Raw genomic sequence first — 17,042 nt, 5'->3', positions numbered from 1 at the left:
TTGGGCTGCTCTACTTCTTCAACCCCTCCTGTCTACATCAACGACAGCTGGAACCGGCGTGCTTCCGCTCCCACAATATGGCAAAGCTCAGAAATCCTCCCTACTATGCGCTCTCTGGCAGCCGCGCATCCCTCACATGGGGCCTTAACACGCATGCGCCAAAACAGCGAAAGGCTCTCCCTGATTTGACAGCCCTGGAATCCACCATCCATCCACCGCGCAGCAGCAGCAGCAGCAAGCAAGAGCAAGAGCAGCAAGCAGCAGCAGCCCACTATATTGCAAGGCTTCCCGTTACTAGCGCAGCCCCATCATCTGCACCTGCCCTCCTTCGTTGTTGTTGGTGGTCGGAGCTTCTGGGAGGGGGTCATTATTTCGCAGGGACACTATACGAGGAGGAGGAGGAGGCATTTCCGAGACACCGACAGAAAGCGTGTAGCCTCAGATTCAGCACCACACGGTTGAGGAAAGCGTCCCGGATTGAGTCGATTTTTTTCACTCCTCGCCGTGAACAGGAGGGTACCATTTTTTTTTGTGTGTGAGAGAGTGTGTGCGTGTGTGTGTGTGTGTGTGTGGGAATACTCCAAGAAACCAAGGCGCTAAACACAGTTTGTGGACCTGCAAGAGGTGTCAAATCAAAACGGTTAAGGTGAGCAGATACTGAAACGCTTTGTGTTTTATCAACTGGATGTTTTTGATTTGCTAGCATCCCGGTAGCATCACACTGACTGACTGACTGACCCGCTTCACTGCTAACATTAGCTAAGGCGAGGTTCCGCCTTTTCATTCATCATTGTGCTTCAGCTTGTTGTTAGCGGGGTAAATAAAAAAAAGAAATCCCTGCACCTACATGATTTCCAGCTCAATATACAACTTGTGCTTCCGTTGTGCGTTCGTTTATTTTGCTTAGCTCTCAGTGTTGATGATATCTCCCCCCCCCCATACAACACACTTGCTATCCAGCGAGCCCGGTGCTGAAAGCCTCCAAGCTGCCTGACTTTGTGCGAGCCTGGTCGGGCAAAGAGGCATGCTAGTGCTTGCTAGGCTAGGCTAGGCTAACTGAAACCGGCCACTTTAATGCTCCTAAAATGAACAGTCGCACACCTGCATTATAACGACCTGCTGCTGAGCAAGAACCCCGACGGTCCCCTCACCCACTCCCCAAACATCAGTCTCCTCCTCTCTTCGTGTTTTCTTTTCTTCGCTCTTTTACATGTCTGATAATATCGCGTCTTTTGTTTTATTGACACTGTTCAAAATAATAAAAAACTACATTTCTCGGAATAGCCAAGTCATGTTACTCTTTTATACTCAAGCTTCACTCCCCTCCGCCCCAGAAAGTGTAACCATACTTCACAGTCTTAAAGCTCTTAAAGCCAGAGGACACAGTTTGTGTAAGTAACCTGACCAGCTGATTTCAAGCTTCACACAATGTTCAGTGTCAGTGTAGCTCATGTTCATTCCCGTGGTGAATGTCTTGCTTTTGCTGGACACTCTGCAGGGTGCTTACTTTAATGTCATAGTGTATTCCAATGTTTTAACTAATCATTTTTTTTTTTTACATTTGTACATGATCAACATTGTTCGTCTTGTTTGCAGACATGCGTCGTCCAGGCTAAATGCACACTCTGTATTCAGCAGTACAGGGCAGCAGGAGTCAGACCAAGGCTTTTGTGACCCCGGTGTTTGCCACATTCTCTTCCTGTAACTGGATATGTGGAGTCCCAGGGGCTGCTGGGTGGGGGGGGTCGCAGAGTGGCTGTAAATATAGAATCTGAACCTTTGATTGGCAAGGAGGCATGCTCGGTCTGTCTGTGTGTCAGGGCAGTGTGGATCTGTCTGTCCCCCCCCCTCCCCCAAATATGTTCACTGGCATGTCTGTTTATTAGCCAGAGGAAGGGACAGTCTGCAAAGGAAGAAGCTGATTATGAAGGGAGTAATATTTAATGGAAATATATTCCTAAGCATTGAAGTGTGTTGGGTCTTTTGGATTTTGAGTTTTGAGTTTAAAGGAAGTTGAGTGCCTATATAAAAGTAAATCAAAATGCAATGCAACACAAATATCTAAACAAAATAAGCAGTTTCATAATAAATTAAAACTTCAATTTTGTGTCGTTTTTTTTTTTTATCTCTCATTTAGTCGATAAATTGTAAAAACAAAACAATCATACAATGCCAGCAACATTCTTTGAATCCATAGAAACACCTTTATATTGTATAGTTCGTCAGAAAGGGAGTCTTTTACTTTGAAATTTAAGTTTTTATTGTGTAATGTTGTGAAAGAAGCACAGTCTTGCATTTGTGCAGGTGAAACTAACTCTTGTGTATTTGTCACAAAAAGGTAAACAGAATTTAAAACTCGACTGTTAAAATCTTTTAGAATTATTCTTTTTTTTTTTATGATTGACTTATATCACCAAGTGGCTACAGCAGTAGTTCAATCTGTCCCTCTGTTAGTTACTATGTTAGTTTTGAATTTGATGTGAGCTTCAATTTCAACCAGTGGATTTATGAGCTGTGGTGTGATGTGTGCTGTTTGAGTAGGTAGACCAGACCAGTTGTGCTGCTGCATTTTGGATCATTTTCAGAGGTTTCCATGTGCATGCAAGACACCTGCTAGTCAGGATGCAGCCGTCAATGCGTGATAAACTGACAAGGAATAACCTTTGTTTCCAGGCTGCCAAGTGGACAGATTCATTTTTTTTTTTCCTCTGGGATTTGGCTGCATATGTGTATCACTTTCTGCCTTCTGCCTTCTGCTTGAGATCATCATTTGTTTAACCTGTAGGGTAATTTACAGACCAGATCAACATTCGGGATTATGATGCTATACTAGATGCTTTAGTAATAAACTAGACATATTACATCAGTTATTTGGTCATTTTACCCTCCAGAAAAAAACATACAGTAGGTGATATTTCTGTTTCATATTGGAAAGTAAAGGGATTTAAAGACAACACAGTTGACACAGTTTTGTGTCAAACTAATTTGTCACTTATTGAGCAACTGTAGGGAAGTTTGAACTATCTGATCCTAAACTACAATTATCTTTAGCTTGTGTAAAGCCGTTTTCTGATTTCTCATTTGATCATACATCATTCTAAGAGTTTGAGCCACTTGTATGTAATCATCTAAAGGTTCTTGGCTCTGTAGCTGTATTTCTATTTGCAGTGTAAATTCCTGTTTCTGCTACAGGGGCTAAGAAAAAGCTGTAATTTAAGGGGGAGTTAATGGCAGTAGGGAGTGCATTGTGTTCCCCGTCTCCTGGGAGAGCAAGCAGTGATATTGGCTGAACACCATGGAGCCCCCTGTTGTTGTTCTGAAGCCGAGCTTTGAGGTAGCCATGGTACCCCCGCTAGCTGGAACAGGACTGCCTCTCCTTTCCTCTCAGGCTTTTCTCTCGCTCCAGCTCCAGTTCAGATGTTTGATACTGTTAAAGAGATGAGAGATGAGGCAATAGAAACAACACAGAACAATCAATAGTCGTAGCGCTCTCCCGTCTACCACATCAATTTTAACTCCCCTAACCACAGGGTTTATGTTATGCTGCAATGTGGAACTGCATTGACCTGACAGCAAACACTCTCACCAGTTTTTTGGCCAAGTGTCTATTTTCTCTCAGGGAACATAATGTGTTTTTTTTTTTTTTTTTGGGGGACTCTGACTTAGCCTTCTCAATTGCATGTGACTTGGATCTGCTGTTTTCTACACGGTGTCTTGACACTATCCCATTCTGGACAATAAAGCAAAAAGCAAAGAAAAGAGCACTTTATTGTGTCAGGGGGGACAACAAAGTAGATGATCCAGCAATGCTTAAAAGTATAGTGTCAGCAGCAGCTTGGTGCAGCGAGGAAGAACAAGGTTATTCTCTTAACTTTCTTTTCATGTCTATTAGCCTGCTTAATACACCCACAATTACCAGCAAGAGAGGCGTTGTAGTTTATATTGTTACACCCCAGCTATATTCTCTGCATTAACAAAATCAATCCATTCACCAATGCTTCTATTACTTCTGAGATATCTGGGTGGGGGTGGTTGATTAACTTCTTTTGAAGAAACAGCCCAAAAGCATTTAAAATCATCAATTCATAGGAATGTAGTTAGAAGTGTAAAAATCATGTGGACCACTTGTGTCATAAACTTGTGCGGAAATGTCATTAAATCAAAATGTAATACGTGATACAGCTCAGATCTAACATGCAGCCAGGTTAGAGTTTTTTTTTTTTTTTTAACAGCATCATACAACATAAGGATTCCTGCTGCTAATAAAAGCTGCAAACAAATTGGCACCGATTTGAATGTGAAGAGTGGACTGATGATTTGTGCTCACTGAGAACTCTTATCTACCACTGCACTGATGCTCCATATGTGTTTGTGTTGCTTTCACGCCACTACTTAACTTATTTTGAAGTGTATCTGGTTAGTTTTTGTAATATCACTAAAATAATATGGCTGTGGTGTAAATGCAGCATTTATCATGATTTTAGCAGAGGGAAGTACTTCACTAATGAAAATGGATGGTGTGAGTAAAACCCTTGATGACAAGCACATTTAAAATGTCTCATTTTTTGCCTCATTTAAGTGATATGAAAATTGTTTGGAGAAACCTTTTAGAGAAATTACACTTTTTATACACCGATCAACACTTATAAGAAGCTACAAGACCTGTTTACTTTCCCAATCGAAATATCGTATTATTGCTGCAAAGAAGACATATTTGGCTTCAGTAGGTTTTGCAAGATTCTTGACACCTTTTCCAACTCTTTAACTGCGTTCTTCAACCACCCCAAAAATAGTGTCTCCGTTGCATTTCATCGCATATCCGTTTTGTCATTAAATATTTCTGTGCAGGGAGAGTTTCACAAGGTAGCTGTTCAAATGTTTCTATTCTTAGTTTTTAAAAGTGACCGGATCTTTTTAATGATGGATTAGCTGGTCTTTTTTTGGAAAGAGTGAGAGCATATTGTTTTCACTCAGTATCTTTCCACACTAGTCATAATAGATGTGCTCACTTGTTTGATAAGGGGCTTCCAGCTTATCCGTTATAGTTTAGTCTTTGCTAAACTGTGGCATAGCATGTTCACAACAAAGCTTCTATGGAGTATTTTTACAGCTTTGCAAAGGGATGAAGTTACCTGTGATAAGGTTTGAGTCGTCATGTCAGTATTAGAGTCGAAGGTGAGACAAAATGAATTTAAATCTCCTAAGAACTGAGGGAGTTGCATATATCAGTGTGGACTCCTTCTCAGTGTGATGCAAAGCTGCTGCCAAGATTTGAGTTTTAACGATCCCGCCTCAGCCTCACAGATGTCGCTGTCTCTGGAGAGAAGTTATTGATTTTGAAGACTGATTTGTGAATGGATAAAAGTAGTTTGCTATTGTTGGTTGGTGGCCCCTTTGGTTTGAAGTGTTTCAACTCACAAAGAAGCCTTTGTCGATCGGTACAGCAAAAACAACTTCAGACAATAGTCCAGCTGATATGAGTCATTTCATCACCTTTATATTTTGCTACATTATGTTCTTAGAATTCATGTGGACTCAGATGGCTCAGACTGCAGGCATCAAACGTTGTCCTTTTAAAGTTGGAGCTGCATGCTCACATGTGCATGTCACTTTGAATCTGGCAGCCATGGTGAGACATGGATTCACTTCAGGGTATGTTAGTGGTCCAGCATGACTTGACGTTGTCATTGAAAGCTGTCACCAGAATGACCCTAGGTATTTTTTTTAAGCTGTGTGCATAGTAGGTTTCTTTCTTTTTCAACACCATGCTGATATTTTCAGTATTACAGTTTCGATTTTTGCAAAATTACCTGCACTAACTAATACAGATAAATAACTGATCCTATCTTCTTTTTTTGCAATTGAAGTTGATTTGATTTGTGTGATTCAAATGACAATTCAGCCTTTTGGGTGATTGCCATATAAAACATTTTCCTCTCTTATTCCATGTTCATTATAATGGGACTTCAGACAGCTTTAACCGAACTCTGGTACATTGCATCAAATGGCAACAGTTATGTTTAACATTGTACATGGTCCCTTCATAAATAAAAACACATACAACTAAATTGAATTAAATTAATTTCACTGTCTGACCTGATGATACCTGATACAGCATTTAAGTCTACTTATTAAGAGGTTAATGAAGTTAGAAGAAGGGTAAGCAGGGGTGCAGATGTCAGACATGGATTCAAAGTTGTCCAGACTAAGCTCATAAACTTGTTTCTGTGTCAGCCTCAACAGTGATGAGCTAACTTTCACTTCCACAGAAACAGGCGTCTGGTGAAATTTGTGGATGTAGCATGTAGGCATCAATGAACGAGCCCTGACAAAGCAGTGTGGTGAACTGTGCTAATTTGAGTGCAAACAAATGGTGTCATTCAGTTATTGTTATTCTTGCCAAAAGAGGTCATGTTGACACACTTGTGGTACTCGAAAGTTCTCTCTCTGCCTCTGTTGTGTCTGTTTTTTTTTTTTTTTTTATAATGCCAGCTTATTGTTTTGAAATCTATCAAAAACAAATCTGTGCAGAGAGTCTAGCTGGAGGCCATTTGAGTGTCTCATCCTCTCAGTTGTTCTTTCTCTCTGAGGCCTCACTTGTTTTTCTATCCACCCCCACCATTGGCTTTATCTGGGACCAGTGTGGGCCCCACATATTGGCCCTGCTCCTCCCCCACACTGTGTGTGCTCTGTCTTGGTGCATTAACTTTTCTATTGTTATGTGACTGCTTTTCTTTGCTCCCCTTACAGAAAATCCATATGCTGACCAGGGGCCATCCTAGCTTCTCGGCCCCTTTTCAATGCACACATTTCATACAAATTGAAATGAACTGCTTAAGTCAAGATAAAATAGATCTTTCCTATAAATAAACCAAAACTGGGGTGTTAAAGTCTTAGAATATACCAGCTGCTTAGTGATTTTCAGAGAAATGCCTCACAGTGCAACGGGGTGCATACATTTTTCAGTGATTTCCCCCCTTTTCACAGAATTTATCCTCATATGTTTGCAGAGTTTTCTTCCAATTATGCTCCTTCTCTCCTTGTCTCTCTTACTGTCACGAACATTTAGAAGCTATTTTTCCCTCCATTTGAAGGGGAAGAGATTATTTTAACCCAGAAGTGACTGGCATATTTTTTAGTTTTCGGTTGACATGAGTGGTAACTGGTGTTCGGAGGAAATGTTTTTCACTTTAACCGAGGGAATATGTCAGTATACATTATTATCATTATGTCAGTTTCTGTATGTAAAATTGTAACTGGGGTGAATTGTCTAAAGCAATCCTTCATGCTCCCGCAGAGATAGATGCACAAAGCTGTTCTTTGCTTGATTCATTTATATTTTGACTAGAGAAACGACTGTCTGTGAGAATGAAACCAAACCTGTATGAATGTCTGTAAGAAGTATACATTTGGACAGGCATGGCTGTAATTCTGTTGTGCTCGACAAAATCATGAACTCTGGGTCTTTATGAATCTTTATGAATTTAAACAAAGTGATTACTATTTTTCCACCTTGAAATAAAATTGCCTTTAATTGTGTAGATTGTGTTGTGTCTTGTGGCCTTAAAAAAGCTTGCTTATTTGTGTGCTTCTGTAATTGCCTTTATCTAACTGGTCCGTTACGATCGCTCTTGCTTGATTATGTTCGCTCAAAGAGGAACAACAAGATCATTTCATTAACGGCATGGTGATGGTCAGAACAACTAGAGATCACTCAAAGACGACTTATATTTATTATATTCTTGTCTCATCCACCACAAAAGATGATCTAAGTCCTCTGCACAGCCAGCAAATTTACTGTAAGTGTCCGATCTCATACAATGTGTGTGTTCTGCACTCCCTGTTTTTTCCCAAAGTTTAAGTTTGTCTCGACTGTTAGAGCATCTAAGAACTCCACAGGTTCTTCCTGAAGTCCTTTACATTGTTATAAAAGGTAAAGCTACATAGAAAGCTATGTAAAAGTAGAAACATTATAAATTTTTAGTACAGCTATAGCATTCAAATCCTCAGCTGATGAATGGTGAAATGGTGTATTGTCAACTTCCACGTGGGCCGCCCAATTTATATACCTGGGCTGCCCGCCATATTGTCTAAGTGTGGAAAAGACTGTATTTGATTGAGCTGACTTGCAATGAATCATATCTGCTGACAATGCTTCCATTTAAGTAACATTTTTTGATTTTTTTGTTTTGTTTTTTTGTTTGGGAACCGTGGGTTGAGTATCACAGTGATATGGTAGATTGAAATGTTCTATAAACTGGACTTCTTTCATTTTTATATCTCTAAAATTGTATATCATTTTCGAGGCTTAAGATTATTTTTATGTTTTGTTTTGAAGTGCACGTTTAAAACCCCATAAGCGCCACGGCTGTATAATCTTCAATACAGTAACATTTAGCAAAGCTGTCACCTGAAACACACAAACATCTACAATGTTGGCCAAAGTCACAAACTTTTTTTTTTTTTTTTTACGTCACTGAGCATTCAGTCCAAAAGTATCAAATTTTAATAACAATTTTAATCCAAGATTCAAAGTCATGCATTTAAATAACTTATTAAATGTTAAAATATGCATTTTTTCCTTCTGACTTCTACAAGTAAACTAGATAGGCTTGCCAGTGACTATACAGCGGTGCATTTTGGGTCCTTTTTTATGCTTTTATTTTGGAGACAGTACAGTGGATGGAGTTTGAAATCAGGGAGGGAGAGAGTGGGGAATGACATGCGGGAAAGGAGCAACAGGCCAGATATGAACAGGGCGCCCGCTCCGAGGACTACAGCCTCTGTACATTGGGCACAAACTAACCACTAGTCCACCGGCGCCCCGTGTTGTAGTTTTAACACAATAGAGTACCCAGTTAAGGGGTCCAGTGGATTTTGGAATTGATGCCCACGCATTCTTTGGTTAACGAATGAACTAAAGGACTATAAGACACTTTCTATTGAGTTCTTTTTGTTTTCAGTTTCTTGAAAAGCACTTGCTGAAATCACGGTCAAGTGTTGTCATGGGCCTGACTCAAATGGGACTCCCCCCCCCCCCTACTCCTGAGTCCTCAACACATTGTGAACCTATCAACATTACTGATAATCTTATACATCCTTCTCATTGCATACAATGAATTTATGGTTAGGAGGGTTGAAAGTCACTGCCAATATCTAAAATAAAGTTTAACCAACCGTAACAAATGGTAATCCTGTATAGAAGAAATGTATGAAAGTTGGTACCCCACACACAAAACTGTGTGTGCTGTGTTTCTCAATAGGACTGCAAAGCAAGGTCATAGGACACTCATTGTCCCATTTGGATCGATGGCAAATTCATGATCGTCCTGTTACAACATTTGTGTGGATAGGATTTTAGAAAGCTACTTGAGTAAAGAAAGTGGGGAAAAACGCTTGCAGCTGACAAAAGTCAAAATTGACATTTTTTTTAGACCTTGAGTCTGTAATGAAGTTTGGATTGAACTGAATTTAAGTACAAGGTGTATCAGTAGTGTTTAACAAACAGGTGTTAAATAGGTGTTAGAAAAGGAGTACTTTGAATGATTAGAAAAACAGCATCTTGCCTGCAAGGCAGAAGAAACCCAGATTGATTACTTGTAAAAGAAACTCAATTAAGAGGGACCGCTTTCACAGCATGGAAGGACATCACTGAATGAGAAGTCTGTACTTTAGATAAGAAAAGCATAGATTTTACCTGATTAAAGTTGCCCTGTGGAGAACAACACAATTCATATTACATTTATTGTTTGGCACCAAATTCCATTGTGTGTATCCTGGAGGCCCTTCCTCATGAAACCTTTGAAACTATTTTTAAAATCATGTATTCTTCTTCCTAGGGCTGGGCGATATATCGAGTTTTTAAAATATATCGATATATTTTCAAACAAGATATAGGGTAAGACAATATCGTTAATATCAATATAGTTCATGTTGCATTAAAATGTCGTTATACAAATCTTCTGTAGAGCCAGTTCACCTATTTCTCATCTCACTGTCTCTCCCTCTTCACCCTGCTCCTCCTCTCTCTCTCTCTCTCTCTCTCTCTGAGCCAAACTCAAAAAACAAAATGGATAACAAAGCACACAACTGTGTTTATTTTGAAAATTACTGACTGTTAATGAAAGACATATCGATATATATCGAGTATCGCCATTCAGCGAAAAACTATTGAGATATGAGTTTTGGTCCACATCGCCCAGCCCTACTTCTTCCCTTCCCTCACTTTTTGTGCATGCATGGCCATATTTGTTTACATGTTTGTAGCATCCACCTCTGAATGCAAAATACCACAACATAAAACATGACTTTAGAGAACTACAAGAACACGCCAAAGCCTGCCTCAAACTCCCTGTTCCTGCGCCTATTCTCTGTAAAAATGAATATGTGGGAATGGGTTTGATAAGATTCCTTCTAGGCCGTTAATCTTCTGCATATCCAGTAATTGACACGTGTTTTTAAACCTCACTTTGGCACAAAGTGTGCTAGCAGTAGAAAGCAGTTGTCAACTCTGCCTGGGCTGTTCCAAGTTGACACAGAGGCATCGCTGCATAGTTGATATGATTTTCCTTTAATAGCCTTTCAGAGGGAAGTTACAAAGATATTTGCTGTATGGCCATGCAGTTAAAAGTTCATCTTGGGAATTAGTTGGTAGGCATCCAAGTGTTCACCATATGCTTTCACTGCAACATCCAACCAGTGCACTCAGGGTTTCCATTTATCTCCTGCTTTCACATCTCCTTGTTTTCAGACTTAGTTTGTTCATGAACATTATTTTACATTTTCAGCTAACACGCTCACAAACATTTACACTTAAATGCACCGTATATGTCAGTTGAACTATATCAGGCTACGTAAATGTTAACGCCATCATAGTTTGTTATTTTTTACATTTACAATTATTTAAATGTTATTACCAGTATTATTAAGGCCTCAGCACGCCCTAAATGTGGCTGTGGCTCACTGGTAGAGTTTGTTGTCTCTCAACTGGAGGTTTGGGGTTTCGATCCCCAAATCCTAGCCACATGTCCGATGTGTCCTTGGGTACGACACTTATCCCAAGTTGCTCCCGCTGCTTTGTCGGCAGCATATAAATGTGCATGAATGGATTAGTTAATACTGATGGCCTCTATATATTAGCCTCTGCCATCAGTGTGTGAATTGGTGTGAATGTGTCCTCCAGCGTTAAAGTGTTTTGAGTTGTCGGAAGACTAGAGAAGCACTAGACAAGTCCATTTACCATTAATCATTTACCAAATGTCCTGGTATATTTTGTAGACACTATAAGCAACTTCCCTGTCGTCAGAAAAAAAACAGTTGTCCTATAGTTACAAAGTTTGAAAACGTTTATCAAATAAATATCAGTTTTCAGAGAAACACGCAATTTTTCAAAAGCTAGACACCAAAGTGGATGGTTTTTCCAATATGCAACGTGTTTAAATAAGGGGGATGAAATGAATTAGACTAGAGTATGGGGAAAACATCTAAACAAGGCAGACAACAAAAACTTCTCTTCATGTCCTTGATTGCTGTTTTACTTTGAAAGGGTTCACTGAGCTTGCCAGTGGCTGCTCTTATAATGCAGTGGTGTGAGGACATAGTTTTAGTTTTATACTAGTTAGAATTCAAAAAACATGAAAAAAAACTAAAACTTTTAAATACAGTTCAGATGCAGACAATTTTTGGTTATGTAGAATAACACTTTTTTTTTGTTCTTTATGTTTTTGTGATTTGACATATTTTCCTCTTAATTATGTCCATAATCAGTGAGGCCATGCTTTCAGATTTAGAAATAAACACTAACTTTTGAACTTAAATAATATGTGATTGTAGGATGAATGGTGGTAGTAGTAGGTTTTGTAAGACAGTTTAAATCACAGCTTACTGTCACTAGCTTGCAGGAATAGCAAATTTCATGTTGTTTGAAGTGTCTTGATATTGTTTTTTTATAGACACATTTCAGCCTGTCGGGGACAAGTGTCTTCAGGAGAAATGGTTTAAAAGTATGTATTTAACTCAGCAGTGTGTGCATTATGTTTTCTGCATCATGCCTGCTTTGATAATGTCCCAGGTTGAACTCCACTTTGATCAGCCTTTTTTTTGGCCGCCACGAGAACATAGCTCTGGAGAGCAGCGATATGACAGGTTGAGCCTTGACTTCTGCTTTTAGAGACTCCCCCATTGCTCTTGCAAGTGTGTGTATGTGCTTAACTTCTCTCTGAATCTGGGTCAGTGCAGTGTCGGCATATTAACTTTCCATAATCACAAATGACAGGGATTGTAGTCCCAAAAGTTAGCGTTGTATAGTAAAGAAGCTCTGATGCCCATTTTATGCAGTGCAAGCAGAGTCTCACTTTTGAAAGTATTTTTATCTGTGACAAATGTGCATATGTATTTTTTGCTAAACTCTAGAGCTAAGACTATTTTGAGGAAAGAGTTCTACCTCTCAGAGTAAATAGTATACTGTCTAAAAGACATTTTTTACCCTTGAACTGCAGCGAGACAAAAGATCACCATAAACATGAGGATTTTCATGATGCTAAACGCTGCTTGTTTTAGCACTTGGTTTGACCTTATTTCTCTGCTCCCTGAATGCTTATCATGTATTAACCTCATTTGTTAATACATTCATGGTAGTGGAGTTAATCCATGTCAGCATGGACCCACACAGGGAGGAGTCTTGATCTTCATTCTTCCTTTGAGACCACTAGACAAGAGATAAGGGATATGGACCCCTAAGGGCTAAATTGAAATCATATTTTCATAATGCTGTGCGTTGAATATCAAACTGATCTATTTAAGATATAAGTGTGAATGAGTAAAAAGAGAGAAAAAGAGCTATCAGTGTGAATGTCTGGTACGCATGAATGACATTTCCCTCAGTTGATTCACTTTACATCACTTCTTCTTGCTTCTTGCTCGTGATTTATTGCCACCAGGTCATGCCTGTAAGAATGTGAAAACTGCAGGATCATATTGGCATGGCTTACAGCTAACTTAACAGGAAACAGGTTTTCTCAGAGACACTCAAATATGTACCCAAATCGATTAGTGGATAATTATTTTTTTTAAAGAATGGCTTACAGTGGCAAAGTCCGAGTGAACGTTTGTTGCATTTACTGATCTACTCTCGCTCTAGTCAATATCAGTGAAAGAAAATGAAAACAATTAACACAACATCAGGAATCGTATTAACTACAACATGGTAGTAGTTTACACTCACAGCATGTCAATAGTACATTTACTGCAAACATACAGGACCACAGAACATATTGATCAGAGGTATCTCTGTCTCTTAAAGTCAGGCTGTTTACTTTCAAACAGCATGATGAGCTTGATGAGTTCAGACTCAGAGTCTCCTGTTGGCCTCACCTGCTTGTCTTCACACTGTTGAGGAGGGACTGAACGTTTTAGTGTTATTCATGGTTGTATAAATAAGTGAAAATAGCTTAAATGTAATGCAGTGACATATTTAGGTAAGGGTCTGGCAGGTTGGAATTATACAATATGTAGAATTTTTCCACTAAAATGTCTTAATTAATGAAAAATTAATTTTTTATATTTTGTTGTTGTTTAGTACTTGTATTACCTCAAAATCGTTCCAACAGTTATCATAGTCAAACTTTTGCTGAATGTGCTGCTGTGATAAAAAAAAAGAATGGAAAATATACTTTGATACATTATTATACGTAGTTAAACATATTGTCTTCCTCAGGTCTTTTTCGCCCAAACATCTTAACTACAGTCTAATCAGAGCTTGTTTTCATCAGGGGTGGAGCAGCAGAGTGACTCACTTCTATGTTTCCCCACCAGCCCTGACATCATCTTTTGTTATTGTTTTGATTTAGAGACCCCTACGGAGGAATTTACATACTGTGCGTTTAGGAGTCGGATAACATCTTTGTGAATGGGACTTCCCTTTAGACACTGAGTGTAGTGAGGTACCAGATGGAACAGTGACAGACAGCTCTCTGTTGTGGCTGTATCTGAAAAAAGCTGGAAAAAATGTTTTAGTTAGTATAATCTTTCAAAGTTCCTTTTTAATTTCATACATGAAGCACGGAGAGAAAAAAGAGAAGAAAAACTTTGTTGCAAAAGATTCAAATCAAAGCCCTGAGAAAATAGTTGAAAAAAAAAAAAAAGTTTGGGGTTTTCTGTTTGTGTTTATTTTTTTTTAACAATGTTGAAATGTCCTCGCCATAGCCATCTGTTTTCTGTGCGATTGCCTATAGGCTGTTGGATGGAGTGGCTATCTATGACAGGTGCTGAATCAATACAGACGCAAGAACAGAGCTCTGACTCAGCAGAATATCTGTCTTAACTGTCACGGCTGCTCCCCGCTTTGTTGAGATGCACAGAGGCTCTCTGCCATCCAGAAAACGTAGGACACGCTCTGTCACACTGTACCTTCTTCTCCTCCTGCACAGAAAACATCAGAGAAACCATCCTTCTGTTCTGCTGCGCAAACTTCACCATGCTCTCTGTCAGCATTAGGAACAGAATTCTGAAAATCACACAGAATGTTTGCAAAACCGTTGGTTTCCCTTCTGCCAACCTCCCAGCCCGAATTGACACTGCCATGGCACGCAAAGCACAACACATAGCACACAACCTCAGCCAACCTTGAGATCATGCACAACACGACTCCTATAATGACACATATAAAGAACTATGATTTGATAAAAAAAGCATGCTACAGTTGGAGGCATGCTATCAGTTGTAGGATGGAGGAGGAAGGGGCCGGACCCGAGCTGTAACTAACGTTAGCGCAGCTTGTTTTAAGGTTAGGATTCCTTACCATGTTCATTATTAAAGCTGTTTGAAGTCTGATAATAGACTGTAGAGTAAATACACTTACTAAAAAATACTTACATGTTCAGATTATTTCGAAATCTAAGAAGTTATAGCTTTTTTAATTCAATATTCAGAGCAGGCAAACTGACACCATGCTTCTGGATCACTAGTTTTTTACAGAAATGCTCCCTCAAAGAAAGCCTTTCTGCTTCTTTCCCCCGGAGATTTGGACTCAGCAGAGAGTTCACACAAGGGCGCAGCTCGTGCCAAAACAGTAACCCTGGCACTGTAGCACTCAACCGTAGCCAGAAGGGGCTTAAGTTTGCCTGGCTGCAGTCTGAGAGCACTCATCTCCGAAGTAGACCATGTTGATTTTTATTTTATTTTGTCAGAGCGCTTTATCAATTTGATCACCAAACTGTCCTGCTTGATTCCCCCTAAGGTGTAGGTGTATCATTTGATTTGACATTAATAGAAATGTAATAAGGCGTAAATGAATTTGTAAATGAATTACAAGAGTGAATCCATGAGTCATTGAAAGGTTGCTGATGGTCATTGCGATGTGGATAACAACTTAATTAACTGTCAGCTGTCCTCCTGTCTCCTCTTCACCGAAACTTGGCCTGGTCACTTTAGGAGCTTCGGTTTAAGCGTTTTTTTTTTTTCATGCTTTGTATATCTAATGTTGAGTTTGTGAAAGTTCATTATAAACGATCGTGACTGCTTATGAACTCTTTCTTCCTAAGAACCAAGAACGTCAACGCCTAAAAACATTAGCACTCATGTAGATAGTCAACTAGCTGCTTGCTTGCTTGATTTGGCTGACATTTCTTTAAAATAACCCTCTCCATGTTAAGTCTGTTGAACCATAAACAACTACAGTTGGCTTAGTTGAAGACATACTAATCTAGAATCATGTATTGACTAAATAAAGGGTAAGATGTCAGAGTGGGTGGAGTCACTGCACTTTGAGCCAGTGTTTAGGAGAAAGCGCATACTGGTGCCAGGAATCAATAAGAATGAGCCTTCAATCAGCTGAAAAGTGCCTCCTTTCAGAAATTAGTCCTTGATTGTGTTCTCTGTGGACAAAATAGATCCTCAGCTGACGTATTGTTAATAGAAGTTCTGGAGGGCAGCCGGGCAGTTACAGTTGCACATAATGTAAACAGTACGAAAAAGAAAAGAAAAAAAAGCTAAAGTAAAAACAAGCAGATGGATCACTGAAATAAGGTGAAACACCTGGATCCCTACACTTCACATCCATCACTGTTCAAACTCGATCTCATGTCGGTCTTCAAGCTCTGCTTTTGTGTAATGCCATGGCTTTAAAATCGGGTACATTTAAAAGTCAGGAAACCAGAGCTGAGCCCCAATGTAAATTCCAACGGTCCACTTTGTCTTTACTAAGTAGTATCGAGCTGTTTCGAGTCCAAATGTCCTACATTTAAGCAGATATTTGTCTGTTTTTACCCCCATTTTCATCGTGACCCCTACTGAAGGCAGCAGTGTTTCAGAACATGTTGTCACTCCATCAGGCCGAGGGGATCTGGTCAGGAGGAAAAGTGAGGTCAGTGCATACCCTCTCTTTACCTCTTGTGTACAAATATAGGCTGCTTGGTTAACACCTGCAGGACTGAGGTAATTACTTTAAACCTGTTAGCAGCTGCCATGTCATCAGCATTATTTTGGAGAAGAGCTGACTCAAGCAGAACCGAAGCTAATAATACTGTTTAATGAGCAATAAAAAAACAAACCGCACCAACAAGACCCTACATTAGGTGACAAATGAGCTGACTTGAGAGGAAATGGCTCCATGTGGTGAGCTCACTGCAGATGCCGTATCCTTACCACTTGTACATTTTTGCCAATGTTGCATCCTGACAATAAAAAAAATATGTGACTCATTTGCCAGCGACAGGATGTGAAATGTTTGTCCGAGTGCTGTCAGCCTCTGCGTGCACTCCCCTCGTCGTCTTTTCAGCTGTATCTCACTTTTCTCTTAGCGCCATTCACAGATCAATTCCTCCAACAGAGATGTGGCTAAAATTAGATGAAGAGAGATTTTCTGAGGAAACAAAATCAAAGTCACAAGAAAACAACATGATTAGCGTGGATGGTTATGTAAGTGTGTGTAAAAAAAAAAACATTTGATAATATCTTGCCCTTCTCAACCCTAGCAGTGACTTGCTTACATACTCTGTCACAGTTGTGCAAAATTCAACACTAGTGCTTTGTTAGAGGGGGCAGAA

The 17,042-nt window shown here is 39.6% G+C and overlaps 1 protein-coding gene across 1 annotated transcript in view; it reads left to right on the top strand.

The window, feature by feature from the left end:
• Positions 1 to 211: 211 nt before the first annotated feature.
• Positions 212 to 17,042, top strand: part of ctnna2 (catenin (cadherin-associated protein), alpha 2) — a 337,796-nt gene continuing 320,965 nt past the window's right edge. The window contains exon 1 of the mRNA XM_065958018.1: positions 212 to 646. The gene's annotated coding sequence lies outside the window, so the exon portion shown is untranslated. The remainder of the gene's footprint in view (positions 647 to 17,042) is intronic.

The sequence above is a fragment of the Labrus bergylta genome, chromosome 1 (genome assembly GCF_963930695.1).
Source record: "Labrus bergylta chromosome 1, fLabBer1.1, whole genome shotgun sequence".
Classification (NCBI taxonomy): Eukaryota; Metazoa; Chordata; class Actinopteri; order Labriformes; family Labridae; genus Labrus; species Labrus bergylta.
Note: the sequence above shows the minus strand (reverse complement) of the source record. Positions and strands in the feature narration are given on the sequence as shown.